Source organism: Zophobas morio, unplaced genomic scaffold (genome assembly GCF_036711695.1).
Source record: "Zophobas morio isolate AGI-343-1 ecotype UQ-CSIRO unplaced genomic scaffold, CSIRO_AGI_Zmor_V1 ptg000041l, whole genome shotgun sequence".
Lineage (NCBI taxonomy): Eukaryota > Metazoa > Arthropoda > Insecta > Coleoptera > Tenebrionidae > Zophobas > Zophobas morio.
In genome coordinates this window covers 4,462,991-4,483,173 of record NW_026972146.1, presented here as the reverse complement: position 1 = coordinate 4,483,173, position 20,183 = coordinate 4,462,991, and the positions used below count along the sequence as shown (strand labels likewise).

Genomic DNA, 20,183 nt, shown 5'->3' with positions numbered 1-20,183 from the left:
GCCCTTACCACTAGACTACGGAGGAGCTTATCTTTCTTCGCTTACTACTACCAGAGATTAATATAGATATAGAGATTGGAGTCGACAACCGCCAAATTTAAATAGTGGATGCCAATAAAAAAAAATGTTGTGGTTGTTGATATTTACAGTGAGAAAAAAAAATGAAAAAATAAAATAATCAAAAATTTGAGATATCTAATAATAATCGAAAAATGAAACATCAGAAAATTTAAAAACCGAATAACGAAAAATCGAAACTCCCAAATTTATAAAATCGGATAACTGAAAAATCGAAAGATCGAAAACTGGAAAATCGCAAAACCGAGAAATCGAAAAATCAAAAAATCAAGATATCGTGGAATCGAAAAGTCGAACAATTGAGAAACCGAAATAGGCCAAAATCGAAAAGTTAAAAATTGAACAATTTATAAATTCAGAAATTGACAATCAAAATATCCAAAAATCCAAATCTCGATAAATCGAGAAAACAAAAAACTTAAAAATTTGAAAAATTGAAAGATCAAAAGGTAGTCGAAAAATCGAAAGATTAAGAAATACTGAAAAATTAAAATATCAAAAGATTGAACAATCTAAAATTTAAAAATCCAAAAATTGAAAAATCGATAAAGTAAAAAGGTAGACACATCGAAAAATCGAGAATTCAAAAATAGACAAGCCGAAGAATTGAAATATTGAAAAATCCTAAAACTGAAACATCTAAAAACTCAAAAATCGAAAAATCAAAAAAGTGAAGTCGAAAAATAGAAACCTTAAAAATTCGAAAAATTGAAAAATCAAAAAATTAAAGAATTGAACAACAGGAAAATCGAAACACTCGAAAAATTGAGAGTTTATGAAAGTCAAATTTAAAAAATTAAAAAATCGAAAATTTGACAAAATGACAATTGAAAAACAGAAAATCCAAAACCGGGAAGTCGAAAATTGATTAAGAAATCGAAACATTTGAAAAATTCAAAAACTTGAAAAATTCAAATATCGAAAAACTGAACTGAAAAATCGAGAAATCGAAAAATCTAAAATTTAAAAAATTAAAAAATCTAAAATTGAAAAATCGAAAAAGTAAAAAAGTGAAATCGAAAAATCGAAACCTTAAAAAAACTAAAAAATGAAAAATCGAAAAATTAAAGAATTGGAGAGCAGGAATATCGAAACCCTCGAAAGTCAAGAAATGGGGAAATCAAAACATCGATTAATTGAAAAATTGAAAAATCGACAATTGAAAAACAGAAAATATAAAACCGGGAAGTCAAAAAATCGAAACATTTGAAAAATTGAAATATGGAAAAGCTGAAATGAAAAATCGAGAAATCGAAAAATCTAAAATTTTAAATATTGAAAAATTAAAAGACCAAAAACTTGAGAATCTAAAATTAAAAATCGAAAAAGTAAAAAGTCGACACATCGAAAAATCCAGGAGTCAAAAAAATGGAAAAGTCGAAGAACAGAAATATGTATTGAAAAATCCCAAAACTAAATTAAGAATCGAAAAATTGAGAAATCAAAAACCTGCAAAATCGTAAGATCGAAAAATTGAATAATAAGTAAACTGAAAAATGCCAAAACTAAAATGTCCAAAAACTGAGAAATTAAAAAATTGAAAACTTGAGAAATCGAAAAATCAAAAAAATGAAGTTGAAAAATCGAAACCTGAAAAAATAGAAAAATTGAAAAACCAAAAAACCTGAAAAATCAATTAATTGAAAAATCGAAATATTTAAAAATCCTAAGATTCAAGAGAAAAACTGAAAACCGAGAAATCGAAAAATCAAAAGATCAAGAAATCGTGGAATCGAAAAGTCGAACAATTGAGAAACCGAAATAGGCCAAAATCGAAAAGTTAAAAATTGAACAATAAATTGAGAAATTGACAATCAAAATATCGAAAAATCCAATAAATCGAGAAATCAAAAAATTTAAAAATTCGAGAAATTGAAAAACTGAGTGATTGAAAGATCAAAAGAACGAGAAATCGAAAAGCGATGAAGTCGAGAAATCGAAAAATAGAGAAATCGACAAACAAAAAGTTAAAAGTTGAAAAATTGAAAAAGCGGAAAAATCAAAAAACGAAAAATGGAAAAACTGAGAAACCGAAATAGGCCAACATAAAAAATTGAAAAACTGATAAATCGAAAAATTGAAAAACAGAACATCTAAAACCAGGTAGTCGAAAAATCGAAAGATTAAAAAAAAATTGAAAAATTAAAATATCAAAGATTGAAAAATCTAAAATTTAAAAATCCAAAAATTGAAAAATCGAAGAATTGAAATATTGAAAAATCCTAAAACTGAAATATCTAAAAACTGAGAACTTAAAAAGTCCAAAAATTGAGCAATCGAAAAATCAAAAAAGTGAAATCGAAAAATCGAACCCTTAAAAAAACTAAAAAATGAAAAATCGAAAAATTAAAGAATTGGAGAACAGGAATATCGAAACCCTCGAAAGTCAACAAATGGGAAAATCAAAACATCGATTAATTGGAAAATTGAAAAATCGACAATTGAAAAACAGAAAATATAAAACCGGGAAGTCAAAAAATCGAAACATTTGAAAAATTGAAATATGGAAAAGCTGAAATGAAAAATCGAGAAATCGAAAAATCTAAAATTTTAAATATTGAAAAATTAAAAGACCAAAAACTTGACAAATCTAAAATTAAAAATCGAAAAAGTAAAAAGTCGACACATCGAAAAATTCAGGAGTCAAAAAAATGGAAAAGTCGAAGAACAGAAATATTGAAAAATCCCAAAACTAAATTAAGAATCGAAAAATTGAGAAATCAAAAACCTGCAAAATCGTAAAATCGAAAAATTGAATAATAAGTAAACTGAAAAATGCCAAAACTAAAATTGAAAACTTGAGAAATCGAAAAATAAAAAAAATGAAGTTGAAAAATCGAAACCTGAAAAAATAGAAAAATTGAAAAACCAAAAAACCTGAAAAATCAATTAATTGAAAAATCGAAATATTTAAAAATAGTAAAATTGGAGAGAAAAACTGAAAACCGAGAAATTGAAAAATTGAGACATTGTAAAATCTAAAAATTGAATAATCCAAAAAGTCAAGTCGAAAAATCGAAACCTTAAAAAAACTAAATAATGAAAAATCGAAAAATTAAAGAATTGAAGAACAGGAATATCGAAACCCTCGAAAGCCAAGAAATGGGAAAATCAAAACATCGATTAATTTTAAAATCGAAAAATTGACAGTTTATAAATGCCAAATTTGAAAAATTGAAAAATCGAAAATATGAAAAAACGACAATTGAAAAACAGAAAATCTAAAACCGGGAAGTCGAAAAATCGATAGATTAAGAAATCAAAACATTTGAAAAATTCGAGAACATGAAAAACGGAAATATCGAAGAACTGAAATGAAAAATCGAGAAATAGAAAAATCTAAAATTTTAAATATTGAAAAATTAAAATATCAAAACTGAAAAATCTAAAATTTAAAAATCGAAAAATTGAAAAAATGACAATTGAAATACAGAAAATCTAAAACCGGGAAGTCGAAAAATCGAAAGATTAAGAAATCGAAACATTTGAAAAATTGAAATATGGAAAAGCTGAAATGAAAATTCGAGAAATCGAAAAATCTAAAATTTTAAATATTGAAAAATTAAAAGACCAAAAACTTGAGAAATCTAAAATTAAAAATCGAAAAAGTAAAAAGTCGACACATCGAAAAATCCAGGAGTAAAAAAAATGGAAAAGTCGAAGAACAGAAATATTGAAAAATCCCAAAACTAAATTAAGAATCGAAAAATTGAGAAATCAAAAACCTGCAAAATCGTAAAATCGAAAAATTGAATAATAAGTAAACTGAAAAATGCCAAAACTAAAATTGAAAACTTGAGAAATCGAAAAATCAAAAAAATGAAGTTGAAAAATCGAAACCTGAAAAAATAGAAAAATTCAAAAACCAAAAAACCTGAAAAATCAATTAATTGAAAAATCGAAATATTTAAAAATCGTAAAATTGAAGAGAAAAACTAAAAACCGAGAAATTGAAAAATTGAGACATTGTAAAATCTAAAAATTGAATAATCCAAAAAGTCAAGTCGAAAAATCGAAACTTTAAAAAAACTAAATAATGAAAAATCGAAAAATTAAAGAATTGAAGAACAGGAATATCGAAACCCTCAAAGTCAAGAAATGGGAAAATCAAAACATCGATTAATTTTAAAATCGAAAAATTGACAGTTTATAAATGCCAAATTTGAAAAATTGAAAAATCGAAAATATGAAAAAACGACAATTGAAAAACAGAAAATCTAAAACCGGGAAGTCGAAAAATCGATAGATTAAGAAATCAAAACATTTGAAAAATTCGAAAACATGAAAAACGGAAATATCGAAGAACTGAAATGAAAAATCGAGAAATAGAAAAATCTAAAATTTTAAATATTGAAAAATTAAAATATCAAAACTGAAAAATCTAAAATTTAAAAATCGAAAAATTGAAAAAATGACAATTGAAATACAGAAAATTTAAAACCGAGAAGTCGAAAAATCGAAAGATTAAGGAAATCGAAACATTTGAAAAATTGAAATATGGAAAAGCTGAAATGAAAAATCGAGAAATCGAAAAATCTAAAATTTTAAATATTGAAAAATTAAAAGACCAAAAACTTGAGAAATCTAAAATTAAAAATCGAAAAAGTAAAAAGTCGACACACCGAAAAATCCAGGAGTCAAAAAAATGGAAAAGTCGAAGAAGAGAAATATTGAAAAATCCCAAAACTAAATTAAGAATCGAAAAATTGAGAAATCAAAAACCTGCAAAATCGTAAAATCGAAAAATTGAATAATAAGTAAACTGAAAAATGCCAAAACTAAAATTGAAAACTTGAGAAATCGAAAAATCAAAAAAATGAAGTTGAAAAATCGAAACCTGAAAAAATAAAAAAATTGAAAAACCAAAAAACCTGAAAAATCAATTAATTGAAAAATCGAAATATTTAAAAATCGTAAAATTGGAGAGAAAAACTGAAAACCGAGAAATTGAAAAATTGAGACATTGTAAAATCTAAAAATTGAATAACCCAAAAAGTCAAGTCGAAAAATCGAAACCTTAAAAAAACTAAATAATGAAAAATCAAAAAATTAAAGAATTGAAGAACAGGAATATCGAAACCCTCGAAAGTCAAGAAATGGGAAAATCAAAACATCGATTAATTTTAAAATCGAAAAATTGACAGTTTATAAATGCCAAATTTGAAAAATTGAAAAATCGAAAATATGAAAAAACGACAATTGAAAAACAGAAAATCTAAAACCGGGAAGTCGAAAAATCGATAGATTAAGAAATCAAAACATTTGAAAAATTCGAAAACATGAAAAACGGAAATATCGAAGAACTGAAATGAAAAATCGAGAAATAGAAAAATCTAAAATTTTAAATATTGAAAAATTGAAATATCAAAACTGAAAAATCTAAAATTTAAAAATCGAAAAATTGAAAAAATGACAATTGAAATACAGAAAATCTAAAACCGAGAAGTCGAAAAATCGAAAGATTAAGAAATCGAAACATTTGAAGAATTGAAATATGGAAAAGCTGAAATGAAAAATCGAGAAACCGAAAAATCTAAAATTTTAAAAACTGAGAAATTAAAATACCAAAAAATTGAGAAATATAAAATTAAAAATCGAAAAAGTAAAAAGTCGACACATCGAAAAATCCAGGAGTCAAAAAAATGGAAAAGTCGAAGAACAAAAATATTGAAAAATCCCAAAACTAAATTAAGAATCGAAAAATTGAGAAATCAAAAACCTGCAAAATCGAAAAATTGAATAATAAGTAAACTGAAAAATGCCAAAACTAAAATTGAAAACTTGAGAAATCGAAAAATCAAAAAAATGAAGTTGAAAAATCGAAACCTGAAAAAATTGAAAAATTGAAAAACCAAAAAACCTGAAAAATCAATTAATTGAAAAATCGAAATATTTAAAAATCGTAAAATTGAAGAGAAAAACTAAAAACCGAGAAATTGAAAAATTGAGACATTGTAAAATCTAAAAATTGAATAATCCAAAAAGTCAAGTCGAAAAATCGAAACCTTAAAAAAACTAAATAATGAAAAATCAAAAAATTAAAGAATTGAAGAACAGGAATATCGAAACCCTCGAAAGTCAAGAAATGGGAAAATCAAAACATCGATTAATTTTAAAATCGAAAAATTGAGTTTATAAATGCCAAATTTGAAAAATTGAAAAATCGAAAATATGAAAAAACGACAATTGAAAAACAGAAAATCTAAAACCGGGAAGTCGAAAAATCGATAGATTAAGAAATCAAAACATTTGAAAAATTCGAAAACATGAAAAACGGAAATATCGAAGAACTGAAATGAAAAATCGAGAAACAGAAAAATCTAAAATTTTAAATATTGAAAAATTAAAATATCAAAACTGAAAAATCTAAAATTTAAAAATCGAAAAATTGAAAAAATGACAATTGAAATACAGAAAATCTAAAACCGGGAAGTCGAAAAATCGAAAGATTAAGAAATCGAAACATTTGAAAAATTGAAATATGGAAAAGCTGAAATGAAAAATCGAGAAATCGAAAAATCTAAAATTTTAAAAACTGAGAAATTAAAATACCAAAAAATTAAGAAATCTAAAATTTAAAAACCGAAAAAGTAAAAAGTCGAGACATCGGAAAATCCAGAAATCAAAAATGGAAAAGTCGAAGAACAGAAATATTGAAAAATTCCAAAACTGAAATATCGAAAAACTGAAAAATGAAAGAAAAACTGAAAAATATTAAATCTGAAATATCTAAAAACTGAGAACCCAAAGAATCGAAAAATCAAAAAAGTGAAGTTGAAAAATCGAAACCTGAAAAAATTGAAAAATTGAAAAACCAAAAAACCTGAAAAACCAAACAATTGAAAAATCGACAAATAAAGAGTTTATAAAAGTCAAAAATTGAAAAATCGAAATATTTAAAAAACGTAAAATTGAAGAGAAAAACTGAAAACCAAGAAATTGAAAAATTGAGAAATTGAAACTAAACTTTCGAAAAACTGAGAATTCGAAAGTTGAAACAGCAAGAAATTATGATCGAAACCGGTTTACCGCTTGCCGGGCAGGTGCCCTTACCACTAGACTACGGAGGAGCTTATCTTTCTTCGCTTACTACTACGTATTATTGTGCCGCCACATTTCTATTGATACTTTTTAATTGAACAGCATAAACCAATTTTTGTCATCCTGATTCTCCTGTCTCTCACTTATCTTGCGCGTGATCAACGAAGCTACCTTTCCCATTAGTTTCGGGCTAGATTTTCGGTGGGGTTTTGGCGAAGAGTGTTCATGCGCCTTTCACGTGATCACTCGGACGTTTTCGTGTTGTTTGTGTGTTGTTAGCGCTGAAAAGTAAACATTTCCCATCCCCGGAAACCCTGCATTGGTCTGATGCAATTCCAGGCCGCAACATCTGTCCTCCGCACATGTTTTTCGAATAAATGTCATCGTGAAAAAAGCGTCCATCTTTGAGTCATCACGAAATCGGGTCGTTTTTTCCCTTTTGATGAAATGTAACGCAAATAGGAGCAACCGGAAAACGGCGTACGTCAGCAGAAGCAGAACGAACTAACGTTCCGCCGTGAACAAAGCAGAAAACGATAATATGATTAAGTGCTTTCCCGGGACCGGTCGGAATAAATACAGAGGTGGCGCCCAGAGCGTTAGATACAAAATCTCGCTCCTGAATAATTCGTCCGATCCGACGCAGCGGCCTTTGTTCCCGATCTAATTAATTGGTCCGAGTGAAAGCGATTTTTTCCTCCGAAAAATATCCGACTGCAGCTGATATATAAGTCCGAGCGCGAATCAGCGGACATCCTTTCTCGTGCCGCCAGTTAAATTTTTCGTGTTGATTCCGTTAATGAGGTCGTACATTTGTTTCAATTCGGCGGGTAATTGCTTGAATCGTATGAATCACGACGCATCTGGCAATTAAACGAATCAACTGTCGTACAACAAGAGAGATCGTTAAAAAAATACTGCCTAGCTCGTTTAAACAATTTATTAATCGGTATTTTTGGACGCGATGTCGACGACACGACCGTCAAGGCTGCTGATATCGCGGCCTCTCGACCAAGTCGAATTATAAAGTTCACGCCTGCGGAAAATGTCAACACGGAAAGGACCCGACTTAAGCCACGATGAAGTGGCGCGTTTTGGCGTTTTAATTAACGCAAACCCTACAGCTTAAAACTTGCCAAATTGGGTAATTGGATTTATGCACATAAAGTAGGAAAGTTGGCTTTTGAAAGTGAAAGTTTGTCGTGCTTGGACGAAGGTGAGTAGCTATGGGGCTCCTTAGGCTGGACATGTGTATAGAAACCGAATTTCGGAGTCTGCTTCGGCTGTAATCGCCTTATCTCATTCGACGGCACGACGGGGACATACACTAATTAGGAAATAAAAACTACCATTCATGATGGATTAGGCACGGCGACTGGTTACTTTATCAATCTAGAGAAATCTACGACCTTTTGAACGCGATTTTGCATAAACTCCAAAGGTAAATATTGATACGAATGGAATTTATGCTAATTCGAGTGTAAATATTGGATGAAAAATCCACGTTAACAGCAGTAAAATCATAAATAGGAAGAGCAAATTTACGTACAACCAGTTAAGTTTCCTCAAAAAAGTCGCTTCAGGTTTTCCGGTGCCCACTATGCTGACAAAACGCGCCAATTATTACGATTTATTAACTGGAAACTATATTGGAAGTAAATTATGTTTTCATACCGTTGGGTATGTTATGTTAATTATTAATTTGCATTAATAACAACAATAAACTGCGTTATTGCTGCATGTAATTTATTATTAACAATTTCAAGTATTTAGATCATCATATTTACAGTACTGAAATTTCCAAACCGTCTACATTATTAGTATTACTCATAAATCCGAGAATAGTGAAATTAATATAACTTCCATATGATAAAATATCAAAGCGAAAACATAAACACGAAGTTTCCGTTACCAGACGAAAGTCTAAGAATGTTGCGTAATAAACTTATTTCGCACGGTTAAAACAAAAACATGTGTGTACATCGATCAAGAAACAAAAATAAACACACAATTACATAAATGTCAAATTCCTATAACCAATTAAACTCCTCTATAGTTCTGGTTTTGAAATAGTGAACACAAAAGATCTCGTTTCCAGCCCCGTAGCTAGAAAACTTATTCAGGGGGGGCAAGTTTGTCGACAGAGGGGGCTTCATGTAAATATTTACATTTTAATAATACACTCAGATAACTATTTTATTTTTTCTCAGTTTTTATATTTGAAAGAACATTAAAATAATTGGAAACGTCGATTTTTTACGCTAAATTTTCGTAAAAACCTGTCGAAGTCCAAAAAATTAGTACGGTACTTGGTTAAAATGCTGGTTAAAACAGAGAATGTAGATTCACAAACAGCTGTACTGCATCCAAAAATTTGTGTAGTGGCCATATAGGTAACATCCAATTTGTTTGAGTTTATTTTTTTGCATGTTTAGTACATATTTTAAAAATCCGACTTCGAAACCAAATATTTCGAAAATTTTGGTACGGAACCACGAACTCGTCATGTTTTTTTAAACTCGTCGAGGTGTGTATTTCAGAATTTTTTGTCAACTTTAACAAAAGCTCCATTTTTGGAAACCCATATAAAATTTTTGACTTTTCCCAAACATTTTTGAAAATTACCATTCATCTCGATCTCTTCCAAAAATCGTTTTGGATTAAATTTTTTTGAAAATTCTTACATTTTTTGCAGAATCGACGGAAGAAAAATGGCAATTTTTGAGAACCTGTATCAAATTTTTGATTTTTTTCAAGCACGTTCGAAATTACCAAAAGGGATTCCTTATTGATTTCGATCTCCAGATGTTGTTTTTGGTTGTTTTTTCGAAAATTCGTACAATTTTTCCATAATCGCCAAAAGAAATGTGGTAATTTTTGAGAAATTTTGAAAATTTCAGCTCGAAACCGAGTATTTCGAAAATTTTGATCCGGAACCTTGAACCTGTCATGTTTTTTTAAGCTCGTCGAAATCTATATTTCAGAATTTTTTGTCAACTTTTACGAAAGTTCAATTTTTGAAAACCCATATAAAATTTTTGGCTTTTTCCAAGCATTTTCAAAAATTATCAAAAGAGACTCCTTTGTTCATCTCGATTTCCAAAAATCGTTTTGGATTCAATTTTTTTGAAAATTCTTACATTTTTTCCAGAATCGACGGGAGAAATATGGCAATTTTTGAGAACCTGTGTCAAATTTTTGACTTTTTTTCAATCACGTTCGAGATTACCAAAAGGGATTCCTTTATTGATTTCGATCTCCAGATGTTGTTTGGGCTGTTTTTTCGAAAATGCGTACAATTTTTCCACAATCGCCAAAAGAAATATGGTAATTTTTGAGAAATTTTGAAAATTCGAGCTCGAAACCGAGTATTTCGAAAATTTTGATCCGGAACCATGAACCTGTCATGTTTTTTTAAGCTTGTCCAAATCTGTATTTCAGAATTTTTTGTCAAGTTTACGAAAGTTCAATTTTTGAAAACCCATATAAAATTTTTGACTTTTTCCAAGCATTTTCAAAAATTATCAAAAGAGACTCCTTTTTTGTTCATCTCGATTTCCAAAAATCGTTTTGGATTCAATTTTTTTGAAAATTCTTACAATTTTTCCAGAATCGAAGGAAGAAATATGGCAATTTTTGAGAACCTGTATCAAATTTTTGACTTTTTTCAAGCACGTTCGAGATTACCAAAAGGGATTCCTTTATTGATTTCGATCTCCAGATGTTGTTTTTGGTTTTATTTGGTTGAAAAGTCGTAAAATTTTTCAGTAATCGCCAAACGAAATGTAATTTTTGAACTTTGAAACCGAATGTTTCTAAAATCTTGATCTGGGACCATCTAGACCTTGTGTTTTTTGATTGAGCTCGTCGAGATCAACATTTCAGATTTTTTTGTGGATTTTTAGTCAACTTCAACAAAAGCTAAATTTTTGAAAATCCATAAAATGTTTTTGACTTTTCCCAACCGTTTTCGAAAATTAGCAAAAGGGATCTCTTTATCGATTTCGATCTCCAAATGTTTTTGGTTTTATTTTCTCGAAAATTTGTACAATTTTTCCAAAGCCGCCAAAAGAAATGTAATTTTTGAGAAATTTTGAAATGTCGACTTTGAAACCGAATTTTTCGAAAATCTTGGTCTGGGACCATCAAGACCTTATGTTTTTGGATTAAGCTCATCGAGATCTACATCTCGGAATTTTTTGTTGATTTTTTGTTAATTTCAACAAAAGTTCAATTTTTGAAAATCCATATACATTTTTTGACTTTTCCCAAGCATCTTCGAAAATTAGCAAAAGGGATCTCTTTATTGATTTCGGTCTACAGATTTTTTTTTTGGTTTTATTTTTTTGATATTTCGTCGAATTTTTCCACAATCGCATAAAGAAATAACTTTTTTTTAAGTCACTTTTGAGATTTTTTAGAAATTTTAGGTAGAAACCCAATATTTCGTAAATTTTGCTCCGGGAGCATGAACATGTTTTTCGATTAAGCTCATCGAGATCTATATTTCAGAATTTTTTGTCAACTCTAACAAAAGCTCAATTTTTGAAAACTAAATAAATTTTGACTTTTCTTAAGCATTTCCAAAAATTACCAAAAGTCATTCTTTTATTTATTTCAATCTTCAGATGTTGTTTTTGGTTTTATTTGATCGAAAATTTGTAATTTTTTTCTAGAATCGTCAAAAGAAATAGGAGTATAATTTTTGAGAAATTTTAAAAAGTCGACTTGGAAACCGAATAGCAGCAAGACCTTATGTTTTTTGACTAAACTCGTCGAGATCTACATCTCAGAATTTTTTGTAGATTTTCAGCCAATTTCAACAAAACTCAATTTTTGAAAATCTATAAAAAAAATTTGACTTTTCCCACGCATTTTCGAAAACTAGCAGAAGGGATCTTTTTATTGATTTCGATCTCCAAATGTTTTTTTTTGGTTTTATTTTTTCGAAAATTCGTACAATTTTACCAGAGCCGCCAAAAGAAATGTAATTTTTGAGAAATTTTGAAATGTCGAATTTGGAAGCGAATTTTTGAAAAATCTTGGTCTGGGACCATCAAGACCTTATGTTTTTTGATTAAGCTCATCGAGATCTACATCAATTTTTTGTCGATTTCGTTATTTCAAAACCGGAACTAAACCATCCATTTGCAGTTGATAATTGCCTCATCGCAGCAGTGCTTTAACGATGCTTTTAAGAGCAAAGTAAAAAAAGATTTGTTAATACAGAACTGAGAACGTCCTTCACATTTCATTAAAATTGACGTTAAAACAAACACCAAAATTAGTATACTTTCCACGGCACATTCATCCATATTTTAACAAGAACATTAACCTTGTGGAAGTTACAAGGCATTTTAATTTGTTAAGAAGCGACTTATTTAACCATCAACAAACAAAAATAAAAATCGTTGTAGGTTAATGAACACACTCATTCACAATCGAACACAATACAAAATCCCTGATTAATTAAAACTAATTAAACGAATGACAACTAATCATCAACACGTTGAAGAAATACGTGTAATTTGTTGTTTATTCGCTAGCACTTTTAACATTTTTCAATTGCCGCAATCGGTTTCTAAAGATCCAATATGCAAAAAGCGGCGTTCTCTAATTGCGAGATTTCACTTATTACATTTATTACTTTATAGTAGTGGGACCATACATCTGAAAGTAGACTAGGAAACACGTTGCACAGTACCCAATAAAAAACGTTTTTTTGTCCCAACGTGCAAGCACGATCATGCGTTCTTATAAATTCGACGGTGTAGAAATCGAAACGGAAATGAACCCCGAAAAAACCAACCATTGTCGCAATCTTGTTTAACACAGCCCCCCGGGACTCCACTATCGCGTCCTCGACACCCCGCTACACATTTTCGCCGAGTTAACATCTCTCTAATCCACTCTAATTTTAACCAACATAAACTTCGAAACACTCGACAAACTTTACGGCCGCTTTGCCGAATTCGTTGCGGAGTATAACATAAATTCCTCTGACCGTTTGAAAACACCATAAAAACATTAAATTACAATTATTGGCCATTAATCGAGTCGGCGGCAAAAAAAGCTACATCAATTTGTCGGCTACTGTCACTGATTCGTCCGGAGATATTGAAAACAATGGACTTTTTCCGATGCTGTTGGTGTAATTGTTAATTACGAAGACCTTGGCCGGGCGTCGACGACCGCCTTAAGTGTATAAGAAATTTCATCAATCATCAGCATTCGCGCCACGTGTGAGCAGAGCCTGCACACTTCCGGCAGATGCGGCCGAGGCGGCATTCCAGATTTTGGGATTCGGGGAACTCGGCCACAGTCGACTGTGACACCTTGCGCATAAAATCACTGGCGTATCACTCACGATTTTGCTTCTTCGAGCCGGATTAGAGCAACAAAACATTAGAAAGAGGAATCGAATAGCGTAGAATTCAGTCACCACATTCCCAGGAAGAGATAAGAGAATCGGGTAGTGGGAGTGAGCACAAATAGCGTAATATATGACACCCACAATCATAATGTGCGAGTTGGATCTAATTTGTAGAAAATCAAACAAGACAATATACACTACGAATTTTTTATGGTTAGCGGACCAGCTGGAAACCTACACCACCTACTCTTGTTGTAGAATGTGTGTACTAGAAGGAGCAAATATAGGCTTTCCAGCGTAATTGAGGCCAGTCCGAGCGGCGTTTCTGGCCTGGAATCGTCTCGATTAATAGCGTCTGTGGACACCCACCAGCATTAACAAACAACGCCTTCATTACTTTTATCGCGCCCTTATCGCTCATTATTCAATTTATTGATAATATAATTCATTAGTCCGCTATTTACGGACCTCTTTTATCTGTTATTGTTTTGAATAAGTGACCTGCCACAAGCAATTCGATTCCCATTTGTGAACCAATTCAAAGGCCAAAGAGAAGGGGCTACGTAAAGGCCAGCACACATAATCCATTACAAAAACCACTTTCACTTTCAAAGCACTATCCACGATCCCATGAGATCATCTTTTCGCCATAATCACGCAATTCGGCGCTAGATTAATAATAATTAAAAATTGCACAACGGCTCGGCGCGGTTCCGCCGCACCACCTCTTCGGCGCAATTGGATATTGCACACATGTCCGATCCGCTGATACCAAGACACAATAAAGGATATTGTAGGTGCGGTAGTCGAGGTCAGACGAAGAAATTTAAGGACACTGCGGTATTGCGCACACGGAAAACAAAGCAGGAAACAAAGATAACGCAAAAGAACGCCTTCGATTATTTTGTTCGTCATCGGCGGATGTCACTTTCCCGGCTGCACAGATTACCAAACAAGAATAAAAAAAATCGTATTTGCTTCGAGATAACGACAACGTGAAATTTATAAACCCGAATTTACGTCGGCGCTGTTTGCACAACCGAACATAAACACAACAACGATACGCCAGAGAGAGTAAAGAATCGGCCCGCTGCTTGGCCGCTGCGGGACGCCCGTGATCGTGATAAGCGCTATCGAGCCGTCGCGCCAATTCTCGGCCGAAGATCGTCGCCTCCCGGTGCGCGTTCTATTATTGTCGCGTTATTTGCATTCGTCGAAATGTTTGCCAGATCGCGAGAAATCAAAGCGATATTAATGTGGAGTTCGTCCGACGTTGTTTACGTTATGGAATTTTGTTTGGATGGTATTTCTGAGAAAAATAAAAAACGAATGTGGAACAAAGGACGCGGCAAGGTAACGCGATGTGCGGGAAAGTTCGGCGATAATGCGGCAGGCAGTGGGAAAATGTGCGGCTGCAGGCGATTTTCGACTCGGGGGTTTTGTATTTTTAGCGGAATTATTAAAAAGGAATGCGACTAGACTTCGCTGATGCGTTCGTATTTCCGTTCGAATGCACCTTGAGAAAAAAGTTCACTTTAAAGCCTGATTCGCACGAAATTAGAAGTAATCTTTGTTTGCGCGTCTTTCGTGAAGCGGGAGAGACAAAGAAATGCAAAAAAATATATTAGTTTATGCTATAGAAACAGTTTCTGGGACAACGGTGACGAAATTCCCAGGAAATGTCACTGCTCAATAATCCAAATTAAAAACAGTTCTCGTGAAGCCTACTCCAATTCCTTATTTTTTCGAGTGGGACGAATTTTGGATCAAAATCGCTCCTAATCACTCAACGGGCGTTCTATTGAAAAAGTTGTCAAGAAGTCTTTTGTAAATATCAATTCGGATAAATCAAAGCATCCTTTTCCAGTCTATAAAATCCCGAAACGAAACTATTAACGTTTGATGTCGGGAGTTAGGTGAAACCTCAAGTGAAACAACAAATAGATTTGACTCAAAAACTGAGAACTTGATTGATCTAAGCGTTCAGAATTTTTTAGTTACAGTTTTGGTACTATTTTTTACTTTTTTTTTAGCAATAAAGAATTAAAATATCAAAAATTAAAAAACCAATGAAATTGAAGAGTTCCTAAAATTGATAATGTTGAAAAAATTGAGAAATCGAAAACTTGAAAAATCGGGAAATTTAAGAATCGAAAAACTGAAAAATCACAAAATTGAAGGAAATATCCAAAGATTAGGAAACCAAAAAATTGAAAAATCAAAAACCTGAAAAATCGAAAAATTGAACTGAAGAACTGAAAGATCGAAACTTTGGGAAGTCGAGAAATGGGAAAATCAAAAAATAGATCAATTGATAAATCGAAAAAAGGAAAATACAGAAACGTCAAAATTTGAAAATAAAAACGAAAACTCCAAAAATCTAAAATTGGAAACAGCGAAAAATTAAAATATCGTACAATTGAAAAATGGAGAAATCTAAACACCAAAACATCAAAAAAATAAAAATTCGAAAATCTAAAATTAAAACTCGAAAAAGTGAAAAATCATCAATTCGAAAAATTCAAAATCTGAGACATCGAGAAATCGAAAAATCAAAAGAACGAGAAATCAAGGAGTCGAAAAGTCAAGAAGTTGAAAAATTGAAAAATCGGGAAATCTAAAAATCGAACAATTTTAAAAATTGAAAAATAGAAATATTGAAGAACTGACAAATCGAGAAATCGAATAACCTAAAATTTACGACGTTGAAATGTTCAAATATCGAAAAATAGTAAAATCAAGACGAAAACACGAAAAAAATTGAAAAAAGTAACGTTGAAAAAACGAAAAATTGAAAATTCAAAAAGTAAAAAGTCAAGAAATCGAAAAATCCAGAACTCGAATATCGAAAAATTGAAAAAATACAAGAAAAACTAAACAATCGAAAAACTGAAAAATCACAAAATTGGACGAAACCGTAAATTTTAGGTTAATTGTAGACATACTTCACAATATTTACAAAAAACCAAGGCCACTTGATGACTTTTTCAACTGAACACCCGTTAAAAAAACTATATTTAGTTTCTATGGGGAGATTGCGGAAAGTGTGACCACATTTCTCTAACCGCAAAAACACTAAGCGTATATTCGTAAAATACATGGAATTTGTTTTTCAGGGGATCGTAAGAGCATTGATTGGCTTTAAAAAACGAATGTTTATTTGAAACAAACTATAAAACGCCAAATTAATATGATACTTGATAATACGGTGATATATATATGGTCAAGGTATGCACAGCCAACCTTGAATACATTTGTTATGTATAAAAATAGATTGTTTTGTAATATCGAAAATTATATGCTCTTATCATAAAAATTTAGTACATACATATATACAAATTTACATTTCTGTAAATGAGTGTAGAGTTTCGGTTCTGAAATAGTGAATAGTAACCAAATTAACCCTTATTTACTTCTTTTTATTTTTATTTTACTCAAAAGAAATCTCTACGTATAGACTCAATATTCATTGTTCCAACGAATATGTCCGAGTACAAAAATGTTTTTGTAAAGATTCATGAAGTTTCCAAATAAACCCACTAAGTTCACTGTTTCAAAACCGTACCTATAGTTTATTTGTATATTCGTAATTTTAACCAAATACAAAAAATACAAACAAAAAATGTTTTGGTTTCACGAACAATAATATAATTATTCGAAACGATGATCACAATGATTTCATTAAACTTATGAATAATTTAACGTAAAATCGTACCGCTTTGAACGAAAACAGCTTCGGTGCGTCAGTTTCCAACTATGAATTGTTAGAAAACCCGGGCCATAAACACCGATAAATCAGTGTCAAAAAAACTCCAAATTCCTATGTTTTTTTGAAAACCACGACCAATTTCTGAATGAGTGAATTTCACCGATTACGCAAAAAAATGTTTATTCAAACATGTATTAATTAGCCGTTGATAAAGTTTACGATACGACATTCAAAAACCCTATTTAACAAAGAACAACAAAAATTTCCAAACTTGAAACGCGACAAAAACCGCCTTGTTTTCTTGGGCCACAAAAACTCTCTAGATTACAATGCAGTTTTATCAATCAGTGACACTAACTTTAATTTTAGCTGTCATACGCTCCACCATAATTCCAAATGACTTGACACAACATAAAATTTTCCACAGTGACTACATCGGATACACGGTCAAATCCACAACAAAAATAGCTACCACACAGTCTTATTACAGCTCTTGTAATGCGAAACAAAGAGTATAGTCGGTTAATTCCGGAGTACGCGGTCCTTATTGCTAACGCACAGCAATCAGAACAAATCGAGTTGGCGCTGCTGGATATACAGGGTGTCCGTAAGTCGCCCACGCGAAAAATGGCCGCTGTTCGGTCGACTTCAAGTCGAATTTTCTTATCACTGTTGCTACGAAAGTTGATACGTGGGCGCAGTCGTAAATTAGTGTAACTATTACACGGAAATCTATAGGGAATAGTGTTTTTGTTCAAACTTTTGTTTATTTGCTTTGGAAACAATAGTTCTACGTTAGCGCTCTCGCTAGACGCAGGATTACGAGATAAGTTTTGAAGTTTTCTTATTGACGTTGACAGGACGTCATATTTTATTTAGAGCGGATACGAAGTTGTGGTTGTGGTGTAAAGAACTGCTACATGTGTAACATTTAGTTACCATTATTATTATAGAGTTTTGTGGATCAATACCGATGACTTAAGTTACTTGTTTTGACTTAAGCCTGTAAAAATTCAACTATTCTTAACATGCTTTTCAGTGTTAATCTTGTTTTTCATTATTCCATCTTCAGGTGGGTAATTTTTTTACAGAAATTAATACGACTCTGGTCCATGTACTCGTTTTAAATAAAAATTTCATTTTGTTTTTTACTATTCTATCATATAGATAACCTATAAAGCTAATTTCGACTTCCGTTTGTTTGAAAGCGAAGTGTAGTTGTTTTTTGAGACAAAATCAAAATAGTAAAAGTGACGCGTGAGCTAGTGTTATAAATGACTTTAAACTGGCAGTTTAAATTTGACGGTTACTCTAGTCTTAATAATGTGGGTGTTAAAAGTAAACTTTTGAGTTAGTCAGGTGTGCCCGGGTCGTAAATTTGTAAGTTTGTAACATTTCCAAGGGTGTGATGTCAAGTTTGAATGAACTTTGGGTGTTGGGGTCCCTCTGGACTTCATCGCCCCCGAAGTCGTGACTTTCCATCCGTGAAAAGCGGCTTTCCATCATTTCGCGAAGTCCCGGCTGACCGTCCGTTGTTTATGTACGTTTCGGAAGTCCGGCAAGCCACCATCAGAACAAAGAATCCCCGTGACAAGGTAACCATTGGGAAATTTGAGTGATAGTCAGCTCGCGTTACTCATGTTTGCATAATCTATTCCGATAAAGCCGGCGGATGCGGAAAAAATCGATCACCTCCACGTTAGCATGTTTATTGCAGCACCATATGTCGCATCGGCGTTTTTGCTAGTGCAAGAAGACACGTCCATCATTCGTATAAATAACTTTCGTCTGGTGCGTCGGCCTTGAGTGCAACCGCCACTTCGAAGAAAAGAGGAGTCGGTAGGGACCCCCGGGACTCACCTTGTAGTCGCCATGCGATGAGCCTCCGAAGTAGTTAGTCCTGGGGCGGCGCACTAAAACTATACAGTGTGAAGAACAACTTGAGCACACAACAACAAACAAACTGGCGGTGTGCGATACGTTCTCGTCTGCGATTCGCGTTACAATGAGCTCTGGCGGCGGGAACCGGTCGCTTGCCGGCTGGGCCCGGAGGGGAGGGAGCACCACGTGGGGACTGCGCGAAGGGGGCCCGTCGCCGTATTGACGCAGCCCCGCGGACACCCCACCAGGCTGTTTTGATCACATGGGTTAATTATTGTACCTGGTCAATGGTAATGCCAGAGCTTGACCCGACGAAACCCCCGACAAGTGGACGGGGTTTCGGCGAAGCGGACTTTCGGGGAACTGTCAATACTCACTTGCGGTAGCGCGAATTCGGAGTTCCTGGTGGAGATGATGAGTCAATTCGACGAAAACCGCACTTTTCGGACTTTGAGGTTAAGAGAGAAACGGCGCCGATTTTGACACGGTTGCTGACTGACGGTTTTTAGTGCCTTAGGTTGGCAGGTTTGGGGAATCAACGAATTACGAAACAATGATGGCTTTTCATTGTTAACAAGCGTGGGTTATGGGCACGTTTTCTGTTGATGGGTTATTCAAAAGCGATGGGTATTTAGAAAGAAAACAGTGTTGCAACTAAACAAACAACTAACCAGTTCGAGGCAATCAGAGAATGGAAAACGGAATACCGAAAGTCACTTCCGATGGCTATCATTATTATTATAATAATCGGGAACCAGTGGCGGTTCGTCCACACAATATTTACAGAATATTACAGCAAATTTTAAGTTCTTAAATGTCACTTGTGTAAGGTTTCCACTGAATTATAATAAAACTCACTAGAGCTCTTGAATAATTCTTTCATAAATTTTACAGTGAATTTTGTCAAAATGTCCTGTTTTCATTGCAATAATGACAGCAAAATCAGTAGCAAAGCGTCAAGATTTTTGTTTTACCGTCAATTTGAAAGTTTGGGTTTAAAACTATTAACGATGATGCCTTTGATAGTGTTTTTTTTATTGATCTCTCGGTATATTATAAGCAGCTATACTCAGAGGCGTCACAATTCAATCCAAGTGTCGC

The 20,183-nt window shown here is 32.3% G+C and overlaps 1 protein-coding gene across 1 annotated transcript in view; it reads right to left on the bottom strand.

Annotated features, from left to right (window-relative positions):
- The window catches only part of LOC135141018 (brain tumor protein), a 110,508-nt gene extending 91,283 nt beyond the window's left edge, over positions 1–19,225 (bottom strand). Inside the window, exon 1 of the mRNA XM_064071806.1 lies at positions 19,062–19,225. The gene's annotated coding sequence lies outside the window, so the exon portion shown is untranslated. The remainder of the gene's footprint in view (positions 1–19,061) is intronic.
- Between the last annotated feature and the right edge of the window lie 958 nt (positions 19,226–20,183).